We start from the raw sequence: 15,054 nt of genomic DNA on the forward strand, positions 1-15,054 counted from the left end.
ACAAGAAAAAGATTGATTATACCAGAGTATATGACCTTGGGTTTTAACCTGTTGATAGTGATTATTGCTGTGAGCCTGAAGTTTTGCCAGCGTGACTCTACAGAAAGTTTGGACCCTGATGTTTCCCTGGGACATACCTAAACCTATTCCCCTTCCTGAGAATACATATTAGTTTATTAACGAATTATTTAACACACCAAGAAAATAACTGATATGTAGAAATACGATATTAGATGTGAAGGAGCTAGAACAGAAAATCCAAAGGACTAATGGTGAAGGTCAGTGGAGAGGAAGTTACAGCATTCAGACATAGCAAACAAACACTGTGATTTTATTTCAGATGGGCCTGCAGGAAGGAAGGAATCTAAAGGGTAGAAGATAATGTGGACATGGAGTTGAATTGAAATTGAATTTAAGTGCTCCAGGAAGGTGGCAGAAGTGCCTCAATGAGCATCTGCCACAGAAGCACTAGAAACTGAACTCTCATGACTCTCCTTGGGAAAGTTGGATGTTCAAAAAGGGAAACCTTTCCTTCTCTGGTCATTTCTTCTGCTGCGACCCCGCCCCCATCCCCCACCTCCAGCAAAGGCTCTGGATATCAAGTATGACACGATATTGAAATACGTGGAGGTCCAGGGATCAGTCATCAGTGGAGTCTAACTAGTATTCATTAACTTCCAGTAACTTTGTTAGTTCCATCTTCAGCAGTACTTCTGAAAAGAGTTGGGCTGGTCCAACACAAAATCTTGGCTTATTCCAGTGCAGATCAGCACAGGTTGAATTTTACTAATTTGGGTGAGACTGGAGACCCAGAAGTCTGCCTAGGATGCATTTCCGTCAAGTCAAAACCCCAAAGTAAATGTTTATAAGGGCCTGGCAATGGGGGGGGGAGGAGGTTTGGTGCGGGTGGTTTTTTTTGGTTGCTTTTTTTCTAAAAATTAGGTAGAAATAACAAAAAAAGTATGCAGTTCGGTTCATTCGAGGTGGCATAACAGCAACAGACAAGACCGATGTCTCACAACAACGTATCATCTAGGATTGTGCTCAGTACATAGCATTCTTCAAATATTGAAACAGAACAGTGTTTAGACCCTGAGTTTGCTCAGAAACACTGGAATGAGAAAAATACTGAAAAAAAATAGTTGGCTACCACTTAAAAGGCTTCTGTTTCCTTGGAGTTGGGAGAAAATATGTTACTAGAAGTAGTAATTAGTGAAATTATAGAAAGAGAAAAATTGAAGTCTAGGTTAGTTAGATGCATCTATTGCCCACTAGCTGGAAAAAAAAAAAAGAAGAAGTGGAAAAAAAAGGTGCACTTTTCTGATTTTTTTTTTTTTTGCAAAAATTATCTTGTGGCTTCAGTGAGGAACTAGAAAAATTCCTCACCTTGGCACATCCATGGCATATGGTGCTCCATGAATTTTTCCCATGTGTCTTACTTTGACTTTTGGCCATGTAAACCTAAAAAAGAAAACAAAACCCCAAACAAAAACCTGAAGATCTATTGGCAAAGAACACGTAGTACCAAATAACATTTGAGGTTCATGTGGTAGAAGAAAACGGATCAACAATTGGTAAATTATAGGTTTGACACTAATGGGGAAAATGTTGTAACACACTTCGCACGCTCAAATATTCCCTGTTTTCATGTCTTTGAATGGGACCAAGTTCTTGAGCTCTTGTATGAATCTACTCATTACAGTTCAACAGCATCAAATGCCAATGCAGAATGACATTGACCAGTTCCCTTTAAAGTATCTTTACTGGGAAGTGAGAATATTTACAGATTAACTGAAGGCTAATCATTGGACTTCCTCAGCGAAAAAGAAAACTTTGGTCATATTTTGATTTTTTGACTTGACTTTCTTTTTCTTTTTGGCGGGGGGGGGGGGGGGGGAGGGGAGGGCGGGGGGGATTAAAAACATTTGATTTGGCCTGAACTAAAAGTGCATACTTCACACATATTTCTAACCAACCCCCAAAAACAGTCTCTGGCTTTGAACGTGTTGAACAGGAAGCCATTTAATGTTGGAATGCTTGCTTTGCCGGTCCAAGAAACACACGTACTTATTACTCCTGGGCTATCTAAAAAGTTTGAGGGTGAAAAAGTTTAATTTATATGTAGAAACTTGTTTCCTGTTGTGTTTCTTCCCCTTGTGTGCCAAGTCTGTTTTTTAAACTCCGTGATAGGAAACACATTTCCCTTTTTCTCCCTTTCGTCCCACTTTATTTACCCAGCTGTATAATTCACTTCAATTTATAGTTCATACTCTTACCTGGCTTGAAGTCCAAAGACACAGGGAGAGAGAGGGAAAGATGGATGTTGTGTTTTCTTGGTTACTGAGGAAAGGGAAGAATCTGGGTGGATGTGAAACTGCCTTTATATCAATATCAAGGGAGCGGTGGTGGGAGACTTCTCTTTCAGGATGTGCCACAGTATATGTTGAAGAAAGGTGAGGAAGAGGGCACAAGGAAAATTGTGGCAGTGTAGAGTGTCCCATGATTATTGAATAAAGTTATGCATGTTTTAATTCCGTTTACTTTTGACAAGAGATACCCATCTCAGCAATTTTGCTCACTTTGGAACTACTTGTATGTAGAATCATGAGTAGCTAAATAAAACTAAGAGAAGTAAAACAAAACAAAACAAAATTTAAAAAAAAAAAAAAAGTAAAAATAAGACCAGTACACAGATCTTTGGTGTACCTAATACACATATTTATGCATGAACTCTGTAAGGGAATTGGAAAAAAAACCTTTCTGAACAAGAACATTTTAAAATAAAACTGTGCACATAAATTAAAATTTCTACAATTAAAACAAAACCAAGGAGTGCTTGTAGAACTGTTTTTTATTTTCATTAGTTTAGGGTTATTGTTTCAACCTTTGCTGTGGAAGCAAAGCGATGGCTAGCAAAAGCCATTGTGTTGATAACTATATATGTCTATCACAGCTAAAGAAAACTGCCAGGCAACTTTTGTTTACTACTTAAATTTTTAAGGCTACTACAGCCTTTAGAATATTTTGAGGTATTTCGTTTTTTTGATTTTTGCTGTCCCAGCATTTCAATATTTCAATATTTAAAAAAAAAAAAATCATAGCTATTAAGTGGAGGGAATGCACCAAGAAGAAGCCTGACCTGGGGGTGAAGTGACCTCTTCCTACAGAGGAAGAGGTTACTACAGACTTCTGCCCTTGGAGTGATCCTACACCAAATGCCATGGGGTGGCTTGCATCCATACACCTCTTCCTACAGAGGTCACTTGGTTTATGTTAATAGCCTCAGATTAAAGTTTAGCACAAACACATATAATTTCTTCTGTATGTGCAACAGATCCTTCACTTCCTTATACCTCCATTGCTAAGAAAGCCTGAGAAGTCAGCCCAAACCAATCCCCGTTCCTTCAAGACTAGGTGGCTGGGAGATACAGGGTGCCGAGCACCATTACCTCCACAGGAAATCACTGCTGCAATGAGCTCTCACGGACCGCCGCACTGCACCGCTTCCACACGGATTGGTAGAAGGCCAAGCACAGGACTGAAGAGATTTCACTTGGCATCGCCCACATTTCTGCCAATATTCCTGGCCAGACTGCCCATCACACCCTGGCTGGCGCTGAGGCAGGATTGTCAAATCTCTCTGGGAAGCAGAAATACTTGAAAAAGATTGTTGCATTTGTTGCACCTTTTCCCATAGATCTGCGAGTGGTTGCTTCCTAGAGTTGATGGCATATCCCAGATGGCGGCACTCTGAGGAGGCTCTGCTGTTTGTCGGCCACAGTGGGTCTAGAATTTGAGATCTTTCATCTCCCCAGTCCATGTCTTTTTCTGAAGAGAAGGTTCAAGAACAGAAAAAAAAATTGTTCCTCATTTCTGCCAGAACGGCACAATCCTTGCTACAGTGATTCTGAAGCAAAGTCTCATGCTCGTTGGAGGAACTGTTCTGCCTCTCCTCTCTTCAGGGATTTGGGATATGGGAAGGAAGGAGGGCTGAGTCGTCAGTGCACATCACCCTGCTCAAAGAGAAAAGATGCTGCATTTAACTCTCAGTGTTTGGATGCCAAATGTTCTGCAAGGGACTCACCCAACCTCTGAACAGCAAAATAAAGAGAGACTTCCTTGGTCTGTCAGAATACTTGCAAAACAAAGTTAAATTATTACTTTTTCTGAATAAATAATATAAAAATGAGGCACTTAGTGCACCATTTCAAAGGCTGACTGCTAACCACCAGCAATAAATATATTTTGCTGGTAACTGAATGCAGGAATTATGGTAGATCAAATCACTACTTGGGGCCTGGTTGAGGCATATTACAATGAAGAATTGGCAGAAGTAGAATGAGCTTCCTTTATCCAACTAATGTGCTTTTCATCCATCATCCCTTTTATTGTCTGAATAGACTGTAAGTATTTTCTCTCCTTAGATCTTGCTCATTCTTCTGAGAACCCTTAAAAAATCCTGTTTCATCCCTACTTTAGGAACTCTCAATTTTATCTCTCTAGCACCAACTACAGCCACATTACTACAGACTTCTGCCCTGGGAGTGATCCTACACCAAATGGCATGGGGTGGCTTGCATCCATAATGCTCAGGGCTATGCTGTGGAGCACCTCACCTATTGTCACCTCTGGAGCCCACAGGAAGCCCCCAAGGACCTAAGACATAATTATTTTATGTTGTGACCTTTCAGAACATCTCAGACTGCTGCAGCAGTGTTTTCATAGCATGATGTCAAATTAATGCACAGCATGGAGCATGGTATGAGTCTGTGTGAGGGTACCCGAGAGCATTAATTTGCTAGAAAGACATAGAAAAACTGCATAGAACTGAACAAGCTGAACTAGTGTTTTCCGGAAATAAATTGTCCCCAAAATAATTAGTGGATTTCATCTCAGGGAAGACTAGATTTATTCCAAAGGGCAGCCCAGGACTCTGGTATCCATGGAAGAAAATGAATAGAGGTCCAGAGCCTGAGAACAGGCTGAATACCTGGGTTACAGTATGGACACATCCACAGTCTCTGGCATTTCTAACTAAACCCTAGTCCTCTCAACCCTTCTTCCTAATTAGCCACAAGTGTTCATGCAAATGATAGCTGAGCACATCCCTGTCTGCTGAGGGGTTCTGCATGATTTCTGAAAGCTTCCAAAAGGTTCAATGGTTCAGAATGTGTTCCATTCCCTCCTAGCAATGCAAAAATGAAAACTAGTGGGCTTTTTTCATAACTTTTTTGTCCATATTCCAAAAAAAAAGGAAAAAAAAAAGCTGATCAGAATTTGGTGTAACAAACATCTCCTTCCATTAGTTTTTGTTTAATCCTCGTAGGGTCATTCCAGTGTTGGTCACTATTGTGCAAGCAAGTCTAGCTACCTGCACCAGTAAGAGGGAGTTGAGAGCACAGGATCAATGTTCTGACAGGCCTTTGGCTGTCTGAGCCTCTCTAGTTTTGGCCTGACCCTTTCAAAACCTCAAGTGTCTGCCTCTATTCTCAGCAAAGTTAGTAGTAACAGTCCCATTAATTTCCACATTTGCTTGATCTCTGTCAAAGCACACATTTCATAAGGAAGTCACTGGAGGTTTGTGAAAAAAATTATTTGGAGAAACAGTGTCCAGAAAGAGGTTACTGGAGATCCCTTAAATCTGGGACAAGGAACTTGTACAGGCACATTAAAACTGAAGGTAAGTTTTCCCTGACTGTAATGCAAGTGGAAGCAGACAGTCACACAGGGCTTTTGGAAGTCACTTATCACCAGCTAAGGTGTAAAGCCTAAACACATACTCAAGAGTGCATGTTTGCTGATAAAGCCTAGGAAACTAAAATCCTTAGTCAGTGGTTATGAGTTTTCCTTGCTGATATTAGAAAACTTACTGATAAGGATGTAAAAAACCTGGCGAAAACTTTGTAAACCTCCAAGCTAATTAGAGACTTTGTCATCATCTTCTGTATTCTATTGGTATTAGCCTAAGAAACAGTGTCTTTACATCCATTTTTATGAAAGACTGCAAATGTAGCAATTCCCTTGCATGTATAAACTTAGATCCTGGAGGTGGCAGGCTGTGTGCCAGGATTCACAGATTAGACAGGATTTATGTCTCTTATCTAACCAACCTGAGCTCTAGTGGTCCACTGAAAAACAAAATACACCTTTCCAAAACCTTCTCAGTATGCCTTTCTTCAAGTTGACTACATAATATCAGTAGGAAACAGAAGACTGTTCTCATTCTGCACAGCTCTCAGTGACTGGAAGTCATCTTCAGTCTTATATATACTGTATAGAGGAAGACACAGTTTACCATGCAAGAAATGGAATGCCTGAGTTCTGCAGGCACTTAATGAGAATCATGTGTAACTTTTAAAATACATTTTATTCTTTTCTTCCAACGTTGTGGAAAGTGTAAACAAATTTTAATGATTCCAGGTCATTCACTTCAGCTTTCTCAAACCCCAGAGCAAACCTTTTAACTCTACTAAAATTATCTTCATTTTCCAAATCTTGCTATACCTGTATGCCTGTTGATTCCCTCACTAGTGTATTTCACAAAAAAGAAAGAATTAGTTTTACATCATTAGTATAAAGACTCTAGGATGTCTATAAGAAAAATAAACTTTTGTTAATCCTATGTCTATGGAGAGAAGCCTAACGAAACTTTTTGTATAACCTCTTCACTGGTTGCAATTTATTTTGAAGATTAGAAATGGAAACATTTTTATAGGTAGTAGATTCTGGGGAAAAGAAAGTGATTTTTGCTTTGAATCCAAAGGACCAAGAGGCATTTCCATTAATTTTGGTTGAACTGTCAAAAAAATAATCCTGAGGAATTTTAAGAACCAAAGCATGTAATTCCCTCTGCCTCCTCAAACACTTGAGGTTGATATTTTTCAACCCAAATTTATCAAGAGTTGTCTTTCTACTGCATATAATAATAAGGTCACTTTTTTTTGTTTTGGGTGAGTATGCAAAAATACACATGTACATGTGGACAATTTCACACACATAGTATCAGGCTCTGTTTCTGTCTGAATAAGACTGTACTTTACAATTAATTTTACCTCTAGATATCTCTGAGTGTTCTTGTGTCTTTCTAGGACCTCACTCACTCTTAAAAAACATTACCTATAAATCCAAGAAACTGATTTCTTTCTGTAAAACCTTTGACTGCTTCCTGTTAGTAGTATTTCGAGAAAAGGAACTTGATAAACACTTTCATGTTCTCTGTACTTTGCATGTTTATACATATTTGCAGATACATTTTACATCAATGACTTCATTGTTTATCAAGGCAAAAAAAAAAATCAGCCAATCCATGCATTAATTATCTTGTTTATTCCTACTCCTTTTTGACTTGTGAGTCTAGGTGGGATTTGGGTTTCTATACTGTTTTATTTATAGATTATGTAAACATTACAATTTTCACTGTATTTGCACCACCTCTGCAGAAGTTCCCCTAAGTCTCAAAATAAATAGTTTTCTGTATATTGCCAAAGCACCATTTAAATCTAGGTTGGCATTTAAAAGTCATTCACATTTACTGTTTGTCAGTGACTTCCCATCACTTTTCCTCAGTTTAAATGTAAAAGGATGCTGGTGGTTTTAGCTGTCAGGTCACTGAGTTGTTTCTTGGTTTGAAAATAAGGTGGAGTTCTTCCTGGCTCATGTATCATCACCTCTAAACCAGCCCCAGTTGCAGTAAGACATTAATGTAGAAACCATGGGGAGATCTGGAGAAGCCGAAATATCAGGAAAGCACCACAAGGTGACAATCATTTATAACAAGGTATGTTATTTGTGGTTGGGTAAGTGCACAAACAGTGCACGGGGATAAGATTACTAGCTTCTACTTATCAACCATACACACGAGCCATGGGACTGAAAGAAAAACAATATTTTACCTGTAAATGCATTAAATTTTTTTAAGCCAGAAGGAGACAAAAACCATGGCCTATACCAGCATTTTCAGAGAAACATTTCAGAAGACAGAACTCTGTGTAGCCATAAATACATTGTTCTGACAGAAGAGCTCCTCTCCTTCTTCATAAGCTTCTACTACTCTCTAGTAAATACAATTAATTTAACCTTGATAACACAGTTCACAATTATTTTCCTTTCACCAGTACATATACCATTAGGCATCACTACATTTGTCTTTATTCATCTAACAGATCTGCATTTTAATATCTTGAGGTTTCCTGGCGAATGCTAAGGTGAAGATGGGCAAAGTAGTTGAACTGAAATAAAACGTCTTTGTCTATTCTTATCATCAGTACTGCCCAGTTTGCCTTGCTTCCTGAAATGTTAGATTGGTCTTTTTTTACAAATGTTTTGAATTTTGTGCTTTTAGATCTGGGATAGACATGGAAATAAATGACAACATTACAAAACAAAAGCTAAGGTGCGGTAATGCCAACTGGGATCAGAAATATGGGAAATCTGTCAAAAAATTCTTATATTCAAATCACTTCCTCTCCAATTTTGCATTAGCAAGACATTTTGACTTATTCAGATAAGGTCTAAATAGGAGGCTGGGCTCTCCAACATGTGTCTGAAACTAAAGTGAAGTTGCCAACATTTTGAGACAAAAAATATTTGGTTGCTAGTTCACTTTAAATGTTATAGGAAGAATATTCTAAAAACTTCAATATGCATCTGCTGTATAATACACTGATTGCTTGAAATCTCATCATCAGTCACCTTTTTGCTAAATGGTAGAATAAAACCTGAATGTGAAAATAAAATCTCATTAATGCAGTCCCTGTACCTACTCTGGGAGCAGCTACTGAATTTTAGGGAATACATTATGAGGAAAAGTCCTGCTCAGAGCATCATGGGGATAGAATGATGCTTAGCTAGGAGTCTTTCTAATGACTTTGCTGAATTTTAGATCAGCCCATAAGATGTCAGGTTATGTGTATTTTGGAATACAAATGCTATATAAATGCATGTGTACACTGTGCATTAGGATCTGCAAAAGTACAGATAAAAAGTACAGATTGGAGAGAAAGACAAATGTGATGGTAATTAAGTCAGATGAAACTAATAGATTTTCCAGCTGCAGTTAAGAGCTGGCAAGCAAATGGCGGTTACATATTTTCATCTTTCTAACATGGAAATGCAAGTATTCTATAGCTGTTGAATAACAGTCTTTACAAACCACATTGTCAAAGTATGAGCAATCAGTTTTTATTTTTAATTTTCCAGAAGTTCTGCATTTTCACAGTAACATTATAATGGTTCTTTGGGGAAAAAAAAGAGTTCAGACTGTTCAGCTAATAATGATAGCTTAGACATAAAATAATACGTTCTAATTATAGACACAGAGTGGAATTCTGATGTTAACCTACTTTGTGGAGTCAACAAAAATATCAACACTCAGTTCAAGGAAGTTAACTGAAGCCAGCATTCTGAAAAGCTGTTTTTTATAAATCAATTCTTATTTCCTATATTTGCTAGTTCATAGATAAATCTAATACTGCTCCCTATTACTACTGTTGTTTTAAACATCACCTTTCAAAAACTTATTTACTTAGTCAAAAGTGTACCAAATTGAACTTTTGCCTACGGCATATCTTCCTCAAGATGAACATTTCTGAAATGTTTCAGCCAAGTCTATAGGGATGTTCCTGAGAATATGCAAGAATTTAGAGATTCAGTGCTTTTGTTTTCCTGACCAGACTCATTTCACAACTTCGTCATGTTTCAGCTGGAAGTGGCTATGACTGCCCAACTTAGTGCTGTGGGCATGTGTGCTTAGCACACTAAGCTATTGCTTGCAACGTGCAGTCCCACTGGACCTAGGCACAGGCTTCTTAGCTAACAAAACAGCAGAAAGAGGTCATTATGTCAAGATAAGCCAGCAAAAACACTAGAACTGAGGCAGAGTGGGAATGTTTTGTGTTGGCTGCTCAGGTGCCTGCAGACTGTGCCTCAGAAGACAGGCCATTTCTCACAGATTGCTTGGACAGCAACATGTCTCCATCCTACCTTAAGTGACATTTAATTCCTTTTGTGCACTGAGATGTGAATAAAGAGCAAGATGTGTAATAAACAAATACCAAATTGCTGCTTCTTTATTTAGCACCAGTCGATCTGTGTCTCAAATAGAGCAGGACTTCTCTCGCATAACAGACTCACTGAAATGTGAGGCATGTGTTGAACACCTGAAGGTATGACTAGGTCTGATTATCAGTCTGCCTCAGTTCTGAGTAAAAGCATATTAATATCAGCATCAAGTCTGCAACAAGTTGCAAAAGGGTTCTAGGAGGCATTTCTCCTCTTATGAAGAGCTCTAAGACTTTTGTTCCAACTCTAGGAACTGCAGGAACTGCATTAGGTGTAAAAAGACATATTACATCCAGCAGGTCCTGTATTACTCCACTGCAGTCCATGAATTGCCACTTTATAATTGTCAAGCAACTGTAATAACTTGAACCATTTAGAAAAAAAAAAATGCTTCTTTTGCTTTTCTCCACATCCAGCAAATTGTACTGATCTTAGAGTCATATGAATGTCCTGAATGGACAAGTTGTCTTCTGCATGCAATAGGTCTCTGATGCATCATATTAGCAGAAAGGTGAACTGTCTGTTGCATTTCAGTTTTGTTAGACTTCAGTTTTAAAAACAGTCCTCTCCCATTCGTTCATTCTCCCAGTTAAAATCTTGCACTGGGAAAATGCGATGACTCACCTACTTCTCCCTTCTTGCTACAGTAAGGTAAAAGAGATTGGCAAGCAGCTGCAGAGCGAGATGGAAGTCAAAAAGAGAAGCTCATTCTCCCATCCCATCACAAGCAGCATCTAGAAACTGCTGCCTCTGCAGACCTTTTCTTCAGGTGACTCCATCTCCCAAATTGACTGTGATCCTGAAAAAATGGCTCATGCCAAATAACCATCCAATAATGCTGCAAATTCCAAGCTAATCAGGGAAATTGCCTATTCACTTGAACAACAGTCAGAGGCCTGGGAGGCGCCAGCCTTCAACTGCAGTCATGCCTTGGCTCATTAGTTCTATGTGCCCCTGAAACCAAACTGTCAAAGGGGTGTTGAGTGCACAAAGCACTGGGCAGCATCTGAATTAAATTCCTGCATAGAACCAAAAATAGAACACTTTGAGCCCCTCCTCTGTTGTGAAGAAAAAATTCCTGGGCAAAAAAAAATGCTTTTCTTGGTATTATTTAATGTGTTTTTCTGTCTAAAAAGCTAAAGATTTTTGGCCTCAAGGGGTTCTAGCCTGTTACCTTAGAGACTGTTTCTTTTAGAGGCAGTGGAGTGGCAGAGGGCATGCCTTTGTTGCTTACCTTGGCAACCATGAATTGCTAAATGCTGTTCCCATGAATGCAAGCCTTTCACTGCCATTAGTGCTTGCCCACAGGTATAAACATTCCTTCATGAAAAGGTCCAGGGGAATGTACACTACCTCGATAAAAATCAAGACAACAAACAAAAGCATATTATATAACAGAGTAGTTATATAAAATTAGATTTTAAAACAAGATGTGTCTTTAATGACATTGATCCTGGACGTGGTCAAATTTCCTGTTCCATTTATATTCCCTACAGCCATACCGAGCAGTGGCAGTGGGGAAGGGAGGAAAGTGAGAAAGCTCAACAGGATATTCTTGTTTCTGTAACTGCAAAATGGAAGACCACTGTGTCTGTACTCAGAATAAAACTGCTGGATGGTTTCAGAGGAATAGTACGACTCTAGCGGTCTCCCTCCCTGGCACCAGGGCAGATAGAGAAAGGAGGAAAGCAGAACTTGATGGGGCTGTGCAATGGCACTAGATCCCCCCTGCTCACAGAAATTCTTTATGGTCTAGCTGGGCAAACACTACAGGCAACATTCTCAACATGTTTACCTGTATAAAGCCCTTGTGCTGCAAAAATAAGAGATTTGTTGTATTCTTCCTGTAAATGAGGCTGTTGAGTGTGGAGGAATTAAGTTCTAAACTTAATTCTCCGCTCCCTCCCTGTTCCCCAGTCTCCATTTTGTAAACTGATTTTTTTTTAATAAACAAGATTTTCATTCCATTATCAAGTCAATCCACTTTCTCAGATCTCATCTGATAGTCAGTACTTCTAATAAAACCTTGGCCCATCTGGATTTTTAGATTTTAGTGAGGTGTATTTAGAAGGAGAACAATCTCTTGGGAAAAGGGCCACTACATGTCTCTAAATGTCCGTCAAAGGGGAGCCAGAAAGAAACTAATGGCTCATGTGAACTGAAAAGCTCAGACCACAGCAACACACAAGGAGGCTATGGTCTTGATCTGCCTATACAAGAACAACTTCGTACAATGAGACTGGGGTATAGTTCTGTGGCAGGTTTTTTGGGCCAGGAGAAGACTTCTCTCGCCTTGAGAAAATCCATGTGGCAATGGTGCCTGGCACCTCCCATGTATCCCTCCCCATGAGCAGAGTGGGCTGGCCTTGCAGCCACTACATGCCATCACACCTGGCAGTCAAATGAGCTCTTGAAATCTAAGCCTAATGCAAGGTCAATGTCACAGACCTTCAGCTGATGGCCATATAGCTGCACCAGTTAGCCACGTGTGCACAGATTGACTGCTGCTTCTGAAATATTCACACGTACCCAGTAGATGTCAGTGGAATGGCAGCTCTTAGGATACCATGTAGTAGACCATATCCATGGGCAAAATCCCTACAGAGCCCCATTGAAGCCAGAAGAATGCCTAAGCTATTGGTGTTACCCCTATTTGCACAAAGGGCAAATGCTCATTGCTACAAAAAAATCACCTCAAGAGTGGTGATTCTGTCCCTCTACTCTTCTCTGGTGAGACCCCACCTGGAGTACTGCATACAGCTCTGGAGTCCTTAGCACAGGAAAGGCACTGGAGGGAGTCCAGAGAAGGGCCAAAAAGATGATCAGAGGGCTGGAGCACCTCTCCTGTGAAGACAGGCTGAGAGAGTTGGGGTTGTTCAGCCTGGAAAGGAGAATGCTCCAGGGCCTTCATTGTGGCCTTCCAGTACCTAAAGGGGACCTACAAGAAAGATGGGGACAGATTTTTTAGTAGGGCCTGTGGTGACAGGACAAAGGGTAATGGTATGAGGAAGAAATACTCATGATGAAGGTGTTGAAACACTGGAGCTAACAGGTTGCCCAGAGAGGTGGTGGATGCCCAATCCCTGGAAACATTCGGGTCAGGTTGAATGGGACTGAGCAATGTGATCTAGTTGAAGTTATCCCTGCTTATGGCAAGGGGTTTGGAAATAGATGACTTTAAAGGTCCCTTCCAACCCAAACTATTCTATGATTCTATAAAAATATGAAGAACATTTCAGCAGGCATAAGTAACAGCCACACCCCAGGCAAGCACAAAGAATGACAGCTGTCACAGGAAAAACCTGGCCAGTTGGCCATGCTCTGCCCTTCCTGGCTCCCAGCAGGGCAGCTGGAAGCTAAGCAGACAGGACATGCAGAACAGGATACTCAAGTCTGACCAGGAAATCTGAGTGGCCTTTTCCCTTGCTCGTGAAACCTGTGGGTTTGACTTTTCTCTCTCAAAAGAAGAAATGCTATACTGACAGGAAAAATATTCTCCGATGTCGCCTTTTAAGACACTTCTCTCTTTCCCCTCTTGAGCTCCAGTCAAGCAGTTCTCAATTCTTTGCTAGTAAAGCAGCTACATTTTTGTTTTCCTTTTCCTCCATATTGGAGCACTGTCAGAAGGTGAAGAATGAGGTAGAGACTCCTCTCCCAGGCAGGGGTTGGCCAGTTGCCCTTGAAGGTCCTGCCTCGGCATCTCCCCTCACTCTCCAGCCTTCACTTCCCCTCATGTGTCCTGACATCAGGCACTGACAGCTACTATGGATGTTCCCAGCACCCTGCAAGTGCCAGCCAACAACAGGTATCCTCACCTTCTGCTGTGGTACAAGCTTTATGCCTGCTGGCCTGCAAGTGCTACAGTTTTGGGCTTCTCCTGGTTTAACTGGGGGACAGCTTTGTGTTTCTTTCTGCTAATCACACTAATGATCACATCATCACTGTCACCTTGTAGGGTCTGAGGTCTTTACTGATTTATATCATGTTCTTCTGTAGAAATACTGTCTATTCTACTACTTTCTGCACACATCTTTGTTGATATTTCCACTCCCGCTGCAACCTTAAGAGAAAGAGGAACCTTCTGGTTTGTTGCACTGGACAGTGCCCACGGACTCTGCAGCCTTAGGGACATTCAGGGGTGTGGTGAAGGTCTAAAGACCTCATTGTTAGAAGTGTCCTCTGAAAAGGAAACAAAAAAACTTACAGAGAACTTACTCCTGGTTTCAAATTTCCTGATTTCAAATCTTATAAAAGATTACCAGCCTCTGTCTCTGTGTATGTAAAAATACAACCAAACAAAAACAGGGCAAGTCCACCAGGGAAAAATAAGCATTGAAAAAGACAAAAACCGCTTTTGGTCGCCAAAAAAGTGAATGTTCTTTTCATCAGTACTAAATGCGAAAACAACAAAAAATGAGAGCTACTCCTTGGTTTCTTGATCAAAACAACCTTCCTTCATGAAACAAATAGTATCGCTTTCCAGGTATTTGTCAAGCAAGAGACAACAGTAGTTATCAGACATTTTCTATAATCCACAAGTGAGAAAAATTGAAAAGATATTTGATATATGATACATGAAGCAAATGTGAACCAATGCAGCTGTGAACTCCATTAGTGCAAACATCTTACAAGGAATACTAAAGAACTGGGGACATGTAGACAAAGCTCAGAAAGCTTCTAAGTTTTAAAAGCTTGGAATGTTTGCTGTGTAGTTATGGTGCATCTCAAGAAAACAAGCAAAAATATTTATTCGTGAACTTTTTCTCTGTTTTTCCTGTACCATGTTAGTACACAAAAATGTTCCAAGAAGTAGAATATTTGCTCTGCTCACTTCAAAGTAGCAGAATATATGTGCAAATTGAAGAAATTAAGCAAAAAACGTCATAAACATTTCTGAACTGAATATGCACTTCAGAAAAATATTCTGTCCTACAGTTCTCTGTTCAAAAACCATTGCTTGAGTTGGTTTCTGAAGTCCTTACTGCACTGAGAAGC

At 39.9% G+C, this 15,054-nt stretch overlaps 1 long non-coding RNA gene across 4 annotated transcripts in view; it reads right to left on the bottom strand.

Moving 5' to 3' along the window:
- The window catches only part of LOC135411643 (uncharacterized), an 82,823-nt gene that overhangs the window by 26,314 nt on the left and 41,455 nt on the right, over positions 1–15,054 (bottom strand). The window contains exons 3-6 of one of the 4 annotated variants that reach the window (XR_010429241.1): positions 12,753–12,997; positions 11,294–11,408; positions 3,450–4,013; positions 1,387–1,461 (exon numbers count right to left, since the gene is read on the bottom strand). This is a non-coding gene — a long non-coding RNA (uncharacterized LOC135411643). Of the gene's footprint in view, positions 1–1,386; positions 1,462–2,833; positions 3,156–3,244; positions 4,014–11,293; positions 12,998–15,054 lie in introns of those variants that run through there. The other 3 variants (XR_010429242.1, XR_010429243.1, XR_010429244.1) reach the window with 3 other exon arrangements.

Source organism: Pseudopipra pipra, chromosome 3 (genome assembly GCF_036250125.1).
Source record: "Pseudopipra pipra isolate bDixPip1 chromosome 3, bDixPip1.hap1, whole genome shotgun sequence".
Classification (NCBI taxonomy): Eukaryota; Metazoa; Chordata; class Aves; order Passeriformes; family Pipridae; genus Pseudopipra; species Pseudopipra pipra.